The 14,399-nt window shown below is 36.0% G+C and overlaps 1 long non-coding RNA gene across 2 annotated transcripts in view; it reads left to right on the top strand.

The window, feature by feature from the left end:
• The window catches only part of LOC116420147, a 162,141-nt gene extending 148,307 nt beyond the window's left edge, over positions 1–13,834 (top strand). For both annotated transcript variants that reach the window (XR_004230421.1, XR_004230420.1), the window contains exon 4: positions 12,424–13,834. This is a non-coding gene — a long non-coding RNA (uncharacterized LOC116420147). The remainder of the gene's footprint in view (positions 1–12,423) is intronic.
• Positions 13,835–14,399: the final 565 nt, after the last annotated feature.

Genomic DNA, 14,399 nt, shown 5'->3' with positions numbered 1-14,399 from the left:
TCTTTGAACTGGTTATTTACTAATGTATATTGTATATCTAGTCTTTTCTACTGCTCCACTAAAAAGTTAAGATTGATACTTATTAGCAGCTTATTAGCTGCTAGCTAATAGCAAACTTATTAGTTTGGGAAGGATATCTTCACAGACTTCCCATTTTCCTATTACCATGACTCGTTGAGTTAATTCTTTCAAGAGTGATGATGAGGGAATTTTGGAACGGATAATGTCTTATGCTTTTTGGCTGCCAAAATTCTATTATTTAATAAATATTATTGAGAAATGGTATGATGGCTGCATGGGCAAGACCAGTCTGGAAATCTCCTGGAAACAATTGGTCTCATGATACATCTGCTGCTCTTATCTGCTTCAGAGATCCTATGACAAGAGGAATTCCTGCTTTCTTTAGTCAGATTTGGACTAGCCCTGGAAGTCCAGGAATGACTAAAAAGATCAATGGTGGAGGAGGGGAGGAAAAAAGTAACTAAGTCTCTGAAAATAAAAATCCTTAAATTAAGATTGCTCTGTGTTTAGAGATTAGACATTTATCAGTTCAAAATTTCACAGCTACAGAGAATGAAATGGTGGCGTGGAAATAATCAGGGTGTTTAGGTTTGGGTTTTTGTGGCATTGGATATGGAAAATCTTTTAACGATAAGGGCTATTTCCCTCTTGGCCAGTCTCCAGAATGTGTCAGAATGAGACATAAAATTACACTCATTCTTGTTCCCAAAATGTGTTTCTGACATTCAGATTTTGTTCTTGGACTCAGCCTTTAGGCAGCTCACAATCAAAGACAAATCACTGTTGCTTGCTTTGTGGGCTCACTTATGTTCCCACTAGATAATCCTCAGTGAAAACTGCAGGGGAAGGGAAGGGCAGGAAGATGTGGAGAGAAGCTCCTCTTGCCTCCATTTTTCCTTTTGTTATTCTTTCTTCCAAAGATTGAGCTTTTTTCTTATCTTGTCCTCATTTTGACTTCCCTGCTCTTTTCTTTTCCTGTAGTGTCTCCTTGAGAATGAGGCCACTAGGGATGTGGGACAAGATGCGATATAAATTTGTCACTTACTATACTTGTATCATATTTATATGTCTATCATCCTGAAAGAGTGGAAGCTCCCTGATTGCAGGGATTGCATATTATTCCTTTTTGGGTCCCCTCTAATACTTAGTGCTCAATAAATATTTGTTGATTATTGAACATTTAAGAAGATGGTAATATTGTATTTTTAAAGCATTCCCAGGATGGGGATTCAGGGACAAATGTCTGACACTGTAACTCGGAAGTATCATTTTTTTTTAATCAATCAAGCAATTAATCATTCAGCAATCATTTATTAGGTAACTACCACGTTCCAGGAATGAGTATGTTAGGGATGCAAAAAGGGATGCAAAAAAAAAAAGTGGGAGGGAGAAAGAAAAGAAAAGAGTCCTTAATCTCAAGGAGCTCAGAATTCTTTCTGGGGAAGAAACATGTACATAATATGTATGTGCAAAGTAAACACAAACTCATTTAGCACAGTTTACCAGAAACTGTGTCTTTATGCATTTTGACATAGAATCATTAAATGTAATAACCACAATAATTTGGCTCAAAACTCATAGAGTATTGAAACTAGAATTCCTTCTTTTGGACCACTCAGTATTTTTATGTAGAAAATCACTCTTCATAGACTGATTATTCATTTTTAGACCTTTTCCAGGTCTTTGTGGTCAAAAAGACGCACAGCACTGATATAACATTCCTATTCATGCTGGAAGGGAAACGGATTAAATATATGTTAGTGCATTGTGTACTAAAAAAAAGAGTGAAAGATTTTTGTTGTCATTATTGTCTTTTTTATGGATTTTTTAAAACTTCTTTTAAAGTGATGGGCTGAGTTAATGACTCAGGTATATATAATTTGAGGCAAGTGCTATAAATTGAACTCAGATAGAATTTCTTTATGTTGAGTCTCGGAGCAATTGGAACAAGCATTTCACCTTGGCAGAATAAGAAAAAATTAGCTACTAATATAAGGACGTATTTTTTTTAATAGAGTTTCAATTGCTTTAGAAGGTGAAATGACTGACATTAAGTGAAGTGAACAGAAGCAGAAGAATATGATATACAATGACAGTAACATTGTGTAAAGATCAACTATAATAGATTTGGCTCTTTTCAGCAATACAGTGATTTAAGATAATTCCAAGAGACTCTCTACATCCGAGAAAGAACTATGAAATCTGAATGCAGATTGAAGCAGACTATTTTCGCTTTTTTTGTTTTTGTTTTTGGTAGGTTTTTCTTTTTGTACTGTTTTTTCTTTTATAACATGAATGATGTGGAAACATGTTTAACATGATTGCATATGTATAACCCATGTCAGACTGCTTGCCATCTTGGGGAGAGGAATAGGAGAAAAATTCGAAACTCAAAATCTCATAAAAATGAATGTTGCAATCTATCTTTACATGCAGTTGGAAAAAATAAAATTCTATTTACAAAAAAGGATCAAGTATATTTGAAATTTATCTATGGTCAATTATGGAGGATCTTCTACCTGCAAAAAATTGAGTACTAACATTTTAAAACGTTAATTGAAATAATATTATTTAAGTGAGTATTACTATGAACACATCCATTATATGAGTAACATATATATCATATATATTCATTTTATAACTATTTTAATGTTTTTTATTATTGATGTTTTTTTTTGCTTCCTTGTCTTCAACTCCTTCCTTTGACTTTCTTCAAGTCTGAGCTAAAATTCTACCTTTTGTAAAAAGCCTTTCTTAATCTCTTTTATTGTTTGTGCCTTCCTTCTGATATCTCCAGTTGACTGTCTATATAGCTTGTTTGTACATAATAGTTTGCATATTGTCTTCCTCATTAGATTGTAAGTTTCTTGAGGACAGGGACTATTTTTTGCCTTTCTTTATATCTCCAGTGCTTTTGAACATGAAATGTGACTCTTGATTGTAGATGCTTAATAAATACTTGTTAATTTGTTGACTTCAATCATTTCAGCCCATTGTCCTTCCTGGCTCCCACCTCTGTACCCTCCTTTTTGACAATGAAAAACAAACTAAAAATCTTATTATGATTTACTATGGAAATATTTATTATTGTTGTTATTATTATTATCATATTCTGTGCTAATGGTCCTCTGCTTCTGGGACTTTCCTTGTTGTTTTTTTTAATTACTCAGAGTTTGCTTTCTATAAGTGATGTTTTCATTTCTATTGTTGTAGTTATCATTTATATTATTATTTCTGTTTGTTTCATGAGAAGGTAAAGAAATTTTCCCCATATTCATCATTTCTTACTATGTGGCGATACATAATCAATGCCAAAATAAATTACATAGAAACACACATGCATGTGTGAACACAAACACACAAAGCTTAATGTAAACGTCTGGATTTTGACTTAGAAGAATTTCACTTCATCCATCCATCTACTAATATAACAACTGAGATGATATCCACTCAAAGTAGAAAGTCTATAATGTTTATAAAATTTGGTGAGGTATCCTGTATTGGAAGAAAGTTCCATGTTATAATCAATATTATAATGGGAAGATTTGGGTTTTAGCCCAAATTCTGATACTACTTTTTGATTTTGGATTAACTCCTTCACTTGTTGAGGATCAGTTTCCTCATCTGTAAAGTGAGTCTATTGGACTCACTTTATGGTTCAGAGCAAGATGCTCTGGACGTGAAGTTAGAGAATCGGGATTTAAAACTTTCCTTGGCTATTTATTAACTCTGGTCAAGACAACTTACTTTTACTCTTTTGACTTCACTTTACTAATCTGTAAATAAAGCATGTGTACTGAATGTCCTTTAAGAGCTTTTCTGCTCGAAATATATGAAGTCTAAACTTCTTTCCACTTCTGTGTTCTATGAATCAATTTAGACCTTTTTTTCCCCCAGATTGGTTCTGTGCCATTGTCTCTGTTATCTACTTCTATGGTAGCCATTATTAGGCTATCACCTTTCATTTCTAATCATGGAAGCTACAGATACAAAATTAAAAGCATTGTTCCCTGAATACAATTCGTGCACAATTAGAACTTAATTTTAAAAAAGCCAAATCCTAAACACCAACTGGGAAGGAGGGTTTGCGAACTCAACCATAACCTGCTTTCTAATTGTAGTCAAGATCAATGTACAAGAAAAATGTCATAGAACAGTTGTTCTGTGGGATTATGAGATATTTGAATCTGTATTATTGAGGAGAGATACTGATTTTGAGGAAAATCATGTAAAAACCCTGAATAAAATTAACTATTAAAGATGAAACAATGTAGGAGAGAAAAATCCATCTAAGTGCAAATCTCATGAAATCTAGATTTGGGATGGAGAAGGAATTGCTCTAAACTGCATTTAATATACTTGAGCCACAAGAGTAATTTAGAGAATTAAATGAGCAAAAGCAAATCTCTGAAGTTAGAACCTACCTTGTCAATGGAAATGTAGAAACACAATTCCACTGAAATGAATTCGAAGAGACTGTTATTCACTTGTATTTGCAGTTAGGAAGACACTAACTACTAAGGCTCAATTATATATTGTCTTCTGTTACTTTCACATTATTTTGAGTGTATTAACCACATTCTTCTTTCTCTCTTCAAATAAATTGTGAACTCCCTTAAGGTAAGGACTTAAAAAACATAGACTTTTCAAACATGAGGATACCGTCAGAGAACCATACATCATCCAACCCCCTCATTTTACAGATGAGAAAACTCAGGTTTGTAGAAATTGATTTGCCCCAGGTTACACATAGCTAATACATGTGGCAGAGCTGGGAAAATAACTCAGGACTCCTGAAGCTTAGTTAAATTCTCTTTTCCACCAGGACAATATGTCTTATATTTCTTCTTCTCCTCCTCAAATAAACTACCATGCATAGACTTTGTTTTCCATCCTGCCCTCCCTCCCACATGTAAGCTCTTTGATGGTAGAAGTTGTCTTTTTTTTCACTCCTTTCTCTTTCCTTCATTGCTTCCTTGCTTTCTTCCTTCCTTCCTTCCTTTCCTCCTTTCTTCCATTCTTTCTTTCTTCATCCCTCCCTCACTCCTTCCTTTCTTCCTTTCTCTCCTATTCTCCACAACTTATCCAAATTTATTATTTGATAAATGAAGAAACTGAGACATTAGCTTACTTGCCAAAGGCTTCACAAGTGCATTATAGTCAAGACTAAAACCTCAATTGAACTCTATTCCAGTACTGCCTTCTGAAAAAGTCATATGCTAAGGATGCTGATCCCTAATTTCAATCCACTTAAAGACAAACCCCATTGCATGGACACTTCTTTCATCATGGATTATTATGGATCAAAGTATTAAGGCAAGGCTTGTTCTGTATCCTTCACTTAACTTTTCTTATTCCTTTCTTGTCACTCTCCATAAAACTTATCTTGGAAACCAGGCACTATTTTCCAAATCAGAGTAAGGTGTGTATAATGGGACCTGCAATAGGATTGTGTTGATAGTGCAATTAAATAGAAGTGGAATTGAGGCTCCCACTGCTTTCTCTCACAGGGACTACCTTAATCAAGGGTTATGGAAGCTGACTTACAGTCAGATCACTTTATTGATATAGCCTTTCTTTTTTTTACATTCTTTATCTTCATTTATGGAGTCTTTATTTTCCCTTCCCTCTCCTTTCCTTATTTCTTTTTCTCTTTCCTACTTGGTCATCTTCACTTAAACATGTACTTCATTTTGAGGAAATCCCTTCAGATTTCAGGGGAAAGAGGTCAGAAGAAAATAAAAAAACAAGTTGTGGAGATAACCCTGGGGGATTTAGGACCCCTTTGTTATAACAATCCTTTTATGTGTGAAATATTTATTGGGCCCCTTCCTAGTCCCTATTTGAAGGTAAATCCCAATGGATGCCCCACAAGCCCCTCAGGAGCACAGAAGAGGGAATGTTTACAGTTTAGATGGTGCTTGATCTCAGAATGACAGGAAATGATTTAGCAAAGCTCAGATAAACCATTTTATCATAGAAAGCATATGTGCCAAACCCAATTTAAAATAAACACATCAGAGTCCTTTAAATGCCTTTGGCACCAAAGACCCCACCATGTCGTCTCCAGAGGGTAGAGGGCTGAGGTGGGGGTTGGGGAGGAGTTCCTCAGAAGAATATTTCTTCAGCTTGGGACTGAGTTACCTGAGACTTCATGCGGCCAATAAGTGATGGAAAGTCTTTGCAGATTTTTTTCAGGCTTCTTTTATCGGAACCAACCTCTAGGTTTTCATATCAATGGAGAAGAGGGAAGGAGACTAGAATATAACTATTCTCCAACAAACCTCTCCTACTGTTTGTACTCCAGCACTAATCCCAGTATTACCAGCAGATGTTATCCTAGTAGGAAAGGAGTGGGGCAAGAGCTGAGGCAGGAGGGAATGAAGGACCCTATCACCCTTTTGCCTGACCTTAGCACCCTCCTTATGATGGTACAGTTAGTTCTTGTGTGTCCATTCTTTCTGCCAATATCCTTGTTCAAGTCCTTATCTCACACCTGGACTAGTGTCAAAGCTTCCCAATTAGTGTTCTTGTCTCCATTCTCTCCTCCTTCACATCCATTCCACACAATATCACCAGTTATCTTTTTAAAATGTAATGTATCATCAGATCGTGGATGCAGAATTGTAAGAAAACTCATAGGTTATTGACTCCAATCCTCTTATTTACAGATGAAGAAAATTATCCTCAAAAAACTAAATGACATTTTAATGATGTCAAAGTTTCCCTAAATAGAAAATGGCAGGGTCAGCAGTGGAATCCATGTCCTCTGATTCTAAAGCCAGTGTTCATGCTGGCTCCTAAAATTTCAATCATGTTATGCCTTCAGACGTTATATTTAAAACTAGAAGTATCAATTGCTTTCAACTAATTAAATAATTGATTTAAAACTGGAAGTATCAATTAATCAAATTAAATAAAAAATCAATACTCTGAATATGACAGTAATAAGAATACATCAGTGAAAAGATCAGTCCTAAGTCTCCAATCTAATTTCACCCAGTTCTATTCTATTCTATCTCCATGATGAACAAAATGATTTCATGTCTCCAAATACCATAACTGCTTGACAATTTGGATTTTATCCCTTTGTCTTTGGACATATGTAGAAGGGTTAAGGGAGAAGAGAAGAGTTCAAAAGTAATAGTTCCTATTGGTAAGGGGGAAAGTACATTTATTTTAGCTCATGGCTATAATTAAGGGAGCCCCTGTTAATCTCTAGGGGCAAAAGTTTATGACTAATTGCCTCCACCATTGCTGACTGTCAGAGGGAACATGGGGATTGAATTATCCCTTAGGTATACACACACACACCTATTTCCTACTTGTTGAAGTGATTTGCCCTCCAGCACATCACTGCTTCTAGTGGAATGGGGTTTTTGATTCTCATATAGATTTCTTGGAGCCAATGACCAAGCACACCGAGCAAAATCTGTATTATGTGAGAATGTCTAAGTAAATGGTAAAACAATTAAGTGATTGGAAAGAAAATTTGGGCCTTTTTGTATGAAGTAACGAATCACCTCTATTTTAGATCCAGAATTAGAAGAAAAGGTTGACAATTGGAGGCAGATATACTTTTTTCTAATCAATAAATAGGATGAGCTGGCAAACAATTTGGAATGATGCAAAGGGAGCAATTAAAATGGCCATATCCTTCGACCCAGAGATCCCACTGCTAGGAATGTATCTTTTAGAGGTCAATGATAAAAAGAAAAAAACTCTATACGTCCTCCAATATTTATGCCATAACTTCTTGTAGCAGCAAAGAGTTGGAAGCAAAGGAGCTGTATCTCACTTTTCCACATTTCTTCCTACCTCAGTGGTGGCTCTATGTTACTGAGGAGGTTCAAACCCTTTGTTCTGGCAAATGTCCCTGCACCCTGTGATATTTGATGAAATGAGATTAAATAAGATAATATTCATAAAGCACTTAGTGTGCTACCCGGCTCTTAACAGGAGCTTAATTAATGTTTGTTTCTTTTTCCTTCCCCTACCCTTCCTCATCTTCCAGACAGAATCGATCCTTTCCATTTTCTGAATTCCTACAGTAAACGCTATATTTATGCTATACATATGGTACTGATTTTGTCCTGTCTTAAGTCAGCTAGGTAACACAGTGGATATGGCCCTAGGCCTGGAGTCAGGAGAGCCTAGTTCAAAATGAGCCTTACGTCACCGGGTTATTGCATGGAACAAATGAGACAATATTTGTGAAATGGCTGGCACATAATAGGCATGTTTAAAATGTTGGCTATTATTGTTGCTGTTGTTGTTATGACACATCTATTTTGCTTTAGAGTTGACAAGCTGCTTTATATGCATTGCCTCACTTCATTTCTACTCCAACTTTGCCAGGCAGATGGATGCCAGCAGGCTGAGTTCTTTAAGGATAAGAGCTGTTTTGTTCCTGTTCTTTGTATCCCTAAGTACCAAGTCCAGTGAATAAATGTTTATTGATTGATTGGATTATTGTCTAAATTTACAGAAGAAAAAACTGAGACACAAAGCAATTTTCTGATTTGCCCAAAGTCACATAGCTAAAAAGTAGCAATTAAGATTTAAAACCAGATATTTTAAAATAATAATAATAATAATAAAATAATAATTATTGTTGTTATATTTGAACATTTTATTTTTTATTATTTTTTAAATTAAAGTGTTTTATTTTTAAATTATTCACATGGATAATTTTTGATATTCATCCCTACAAAACCCTGTGTTCCAATTTTTTCCTCCCTTGCCTCTACTTTTCCCCCCAGTTGGCAAATGATTCAATATTAGTTAAACACGTGCAATTCTTCTATACATATTTCCACAATTATCATGCTACACAAGAAAAATCAGATCAAAAAGGGAAAAAAATAGAAAGAAAACAAAATGCAAACAACAACAAAAAAGTGAAAATGCTATGTTGTGGTCCACATCCAGTTTCCACAGTCCTCTCTCTGGGTGCAGATGGCTCTCTTCATTACAAGACCATTGGAACTGGTCTGAATCATCTCACTGTTGACGAGAGCCATGTCCATCAGAACTGATCATCGTATAATCTTGCTGTTGCCATATATCATGATCTCCTAGAAAAACCAGATCTTTTTGACACCAAATCCAGTGATTTTTATAATATGAATTCCTTGAGAACAGAGACTGTTTTGATTTTCTATTTCTATCCTCAGTGCTTTAGCAGTGCTTTACACATTCTAAGGGCTTGAAACATGCTTTAAAATTCCTTCATTCCTTTCTTCTTTCCTTCCTTCACTTCTTCCTCATGCTTTTCTCCTTCCCTCCTTTTTCCTTCCTTCCTATTAAATAATTGCTGCTAATTGTATTTTATTTTATTTGTGTAATTGTCCTGTCTTTCCTATCCAAAGTTTATACTTTTGTATGCCTTATTATAAGAACATAATACTTTATACATAGTAAAACTCTAACAATAAATTTTTGAATAAGTGAATGAATAAAAGAATCAGGACAAAAGTTTCCTTCCAAGCTGCACCTCTTTGGATGAGTGAAAAAAGGGAAGATTTTGTCTTAGGGATTCGGGGCTCTTTCCTTTTTAGTTGCTGAAATGATGTTTTCTCCTCTTCAGAGTAGGAAGAATCTTAAGATTTGAAATAGTCTTTCTTGGCAATCCAGTCCTACTATTTGCCTTTGGTTAGGTTACTCATAGCATCCAAGAAATACAGTTTTTTTAGTAGTCATATGAATATAATAGTAGTAGTATATAGATATAGTGTTGCTATATATTTGTGTGTGTGTGTGTGTACACATATAAACACATATATGTATTTGCATTGTTGATATTGATCCTTGAGGAATTGATAGAAAAACTTAATAAAGGATTGAGTGTGTCATTTACAAAGCAACTTCACTGAGTCACAAAATATCTAAGGCACCTTGGAACCCTTTTTGGAAATGGTATAGTGAAAAAAGGCAAATTTATCTTCTCAGGGAGTTGGGTTGGGGCAAGAAGGAAAGATAGTATGATGGGGATAGTGGTATCTTTGGTTTGGATTGTAAACAATGTGGAGAAATCAGCTGGCAACAAATCACAACTGAAAAAGAAAACCTGTTTCTCTATGAATTAAAAAATCTTGGTGTACCCTGCTGGAATCTGGCGGCCAAACGGACCAAGGTCTGTCAAAGGAAGATAGGGATTTTAACCATCCATTAGTTTTCAGAGAATGATGATTAGCCCAGAATATAAGCACAGTAGGGAAAGATGGAAAGATAAAGGCTTAAAGAATTAGGTTACATTGAAGCACACATGTATCGTGACTATGAATCAAACACAGAACTTGTTCATTGTCTGCTAGAATTACAGTACAGAAAGGTTATATGTTACATACTTTTTCCATGAGCTAGATTTTTTTCCCTTTTTGGCTGGACCTGTGATTTCAACAGAGCAGGAAGCTCCTGGTGGAGAATTTCCTCTTAACTATACAAATCAGTACCTCCTCTGCATTTAATATTTTAGAGAGTTGTGAAGGGACCTGGAGAGGTTGTTTCTGACACTAGAGTCAATGTGTGTGTCAGAGATGGAATTTGAATTGGTGTCTTCCTAACTCAGAGGCTCTCTACACATCACCACACTGCTTCTAAGATATGATAAAACTTAAGAAAACTGGCAATAACCCAATGGTGAGGATGTGGATATTCGTGGACTACTTTGTTGTTGTTCAATCATGTCCAACTCTTCATGACCCTATTTGGGGTTTTCTCAGCATAGATATTGGAGTGTTTTTACATTTCCTTTGCCAGCTCGTGAGGAAACTGAGGCAAAATGGGTGAAGTGATTTGCCCAGGATCCCACAGCAATTAAGTGTCTGAGAGTGGATTTGCCTCCAGGTCCCATGCACCATCCACTGAGCCATTTAACTGCCTACAATCTCTCAAAAACTAAAGTTGAGGAGCACCCACAATGCAATGAAAAGGGGGCACAGAAGGTGCGTTTAGACTGGCAGACTTTATAAACAAGAAGCAGTGTAAAACATTCCATTAAAGAAATGAATGACTGAAAAAAGAAGATGGTCCATCTCCACTGCAAAAATGAGAGATAATCCCCCAAAAGATCAAATGCTCCCCTGATTTTCTTGTGATGTCAAAGATACTTGAAGAAAACCCTCACAGCATGTTAGGTGGGCCACATGAGGTGAATTTAAAGGAGAATACAAAGTGGGTTTCAAGATATGCAGATGTGGGAGATGTATACTATTAGTAGGTTTACTCAAAGTGATGAGATAATCCTAAGGTCTACAAAGCACTTTAGTTCCTTTTTTTTATTAAAGCTTTTTATTTTTCAAAACATATGCATGGATAATTCTTGGACATTAATCCTCGAAAAACTTTGTGTTCCAATTTCCCCTTCTTTCCCCAACCCTCCCCTAGATGGTAAGTATTCCACTATATGTTCAACATGGTAGAAATATATTAAATTCAATACACACATACATATTTATACAATTATCTTGCTGCACAAGAAAAACCAAATCAAACTGAAAAAAAATGAGAAAAAATAAAATGCAAGCAAATAACAGCAAAAAGAGTGAGAATGCTATATTGTGTTCCACACTCAGTTCCCATAGTTCTCTCTCTGGGTGCAGATGGCTCTCTCCATCACAAGATCATTGGAACTGGCCTGAATCACCTCATTGTTATAAGGAGTCATGTCCATCAGAATCGATCACTGTATAGTCTTGCTGTTGCCATGTGCAATGATCTAGTTCTGCTCATTTCACTCAGCATCAATTCATTTAAGTCTCTCCATCCTGTTGATCATTTCTTTCTGAACAATTATATTCCATAACATTCATAGATGGGCAGCCACTCAGTTTCCAGTTTCTTGCCACCACAAACATTTTTGAGGTGCATTATTTCTATTGATCTTTACTGTAACATCCTTGTGAGATAAATGTTATGATTATCATTCCCATTTAATAGATGAAGTTGAATGACTTGCCTACAGTCACATAGCTCTTTAAAGCAGTCCTTCAAAGAAGGACTTCAGATTTTCCTGGCTGCAAGCTCAACACTCTATCCCCTATAAGCTCAACATTCTATCCCCTATACCACACTACCTTTCCACGTCCACTGTAGAATTGATGGATTTCATATTGATAGAACATAGGAGATAAAGAAGAGGAAAGAGTCAAAGTTAATACAAGTTATGAACATGAATGAATAGAATGAGTGAATAATGGTGCTGTTAAGAGAAAAAGGAAAGAGAAGAAGAGATCTATTTTGGAGAAAACAAGAGTTTTATATTGAATCGGGCCATTTAACTTTCCAGGGCCCAAGTTTTCTTATCTATAATATGGCAAAAATGGATGACAAGATACATAAAATTCTTTTCAGGGCTAAGATAATCTGACTCCAATTCTGTTCTGCTCTTTGTCACTTCAGAGGGAAGAGTTGAAGGTCCAAAGAGGAAGATTTCAACTTCATGTCAAGAAGACCTTTCTAAACAGTAGTGGAATGTACTGTATTAACATTCCTGGCCAACTCCTGGATGTCTAAGAAGGACATTATATAGAAAGGATTCCTAAAATAAGAAGGATATTGGACTAGATTACCTATAAAGTGCACTCCAACTCTTAGACTCTATGATTGCATGAACCATTTGTTTAGGTTCATATAGCATTTTTTTTTAAGTTTTCTGCCCTCTCCAGTACATAAATGGTCAATTGGTGATGGTTTTCCTTCTATACTAACTATACTTTTCTGTTCCATTTCTGAAACACTGACCCCATGAATATAGTTCTGAGTCATGGTATTTTGAGCTGGAAAGCACTCTCAAAATCATATATTCCAATCCCCTCATTTTAAAACGAGAAAATTGAGACCCTAAGAAATTCATCAATTTGTCTACATCAATAGATAGTAAGTACATGGCAGAGGCAGGGTTTGAACCTAGGTTTTCTCACCCCCAAATCCAGTGCTTTTGGTACTAGGCTGGCTTATTTCACAAGATCCTAGGATCTAGACCAGAAAGGGACCTTGGAGTTCATCTGATTCCAACCAGATCACATGAGAACACTAAAACCTACAGTAATTGAGTAACTTGGCTATAATATAGCTGCTATTTAAAGTCAGGCTCTTTGATTCCAGAACTAATGGCCTTTCCATCACATTATACTCTCATCTCTCATGGCCTTTTTATAGCTATGTTTAAGTTAGTAAATTAGTCGTGTGTTGTTTTTTTCCTCAGCAGATCAAAAGTTTCCACTCCTGATAAATAATACAAATGAGACAGCTTTTCACTATGGGTAAATTGTCAAGTGGGTCACATGCACATGGTATGGATACCAGAGACAATGTACAGCAATGGTGATAAGGGCTCCTGGCTATAAGAAGAGGCAGGATGTCATTATGTGAATTAAGCTGATGCACAGGTGACTGCCCTTCCAGCAGGAAAAAAAAAAGTCAGGGGTCAGGAAACATGTGGGCTCTGCTGAGGACAGAGAAAGTGGTGAATGAAGAACACTCTTCCTGATAGTCCTTGCAGCCAAGAGGAAGGGTAAGGGCGAAATCAACTGACTTTCCCCTCATTTGTGCATCAGCAGCAAGCGGTAACCTCCTGCCCCTTATCTCTGGGTCCCGAACACAAAGACCATGTGTTCATCCGGCTGGGCTGGGGAGGCTTCAAACAGGGTTGAGTGAAAAGAAATTCAATTTCCCAGTTTGGAGTCCCCAACTCTTGCTCAGAACTGGCAGAGTCCATTCATTCTTGATAACCAGTGACTATCCTATCAATACACATTCCCACTTGGCATCAGGTAACATGGGACCTGTTGGCCCAGCATATGCTTTAATATTGATTTAATTTAATATTTCATATTTGTATATCATTTAATTTTTATTTAATATTCAATAAATTTAAATTAGTTAATAATTATTAAATCAACTTAATTAAAACTTAAATATTAATAATATTTCATATTCTCTGATTCAGCCTCCTCATCTGTAAAATGACTCAATGACCTCTAAAATTCCTTCTAGTTCTAGTTTTAAATCTCTGATCCTATGAGTTAAGTCCAATGCATTCATTTTAGAAAATATGAATCTGAAGCACAAAAAGATTAAGTCCAAGGCACATTGTAGAGCATAGAATGGAATTCAGGTTTCTTCCTGTGATTGCTCTTCCACTGTATCATGAGTCCTTGCACAAGAAAGCAGGTTGTTTCCTTTGCCTTTCAAGGACAATTTCAAGACCTCTCTTCCCCATGAAGCCTTCCCTGATCATGCTGGTCTTTAGTGATTGACGATTTCTCCACCTTCTGAACTTCATAGTGTTTGCTTTTGTATCAAGCATTCTCCCCAGCATCTATGACATTGTAGTAGATGTTTCCATGGTGGAGCTCTAAGATCTGAAAAGCCTT

The sequence above is a fragment of the Sarcophilus harrisii genome, chromosome 6 (assembly GCF_902635505.1).
Source record: "Sarcophilus harrisii chromosome 6, mSarHar1.11, whole genome shotgun sequence".
NCBI lineage: Eukaryota > Metazoa > Chordata > Mammalia > Dasyuromorphia > Dasyuridae > Sarcophilus > Sarcophilus harrisii.
Note: the sequence above shows the minus strand (reverse complement) of the source record. Positions and strands in the feature narration are given on the sequence as shown.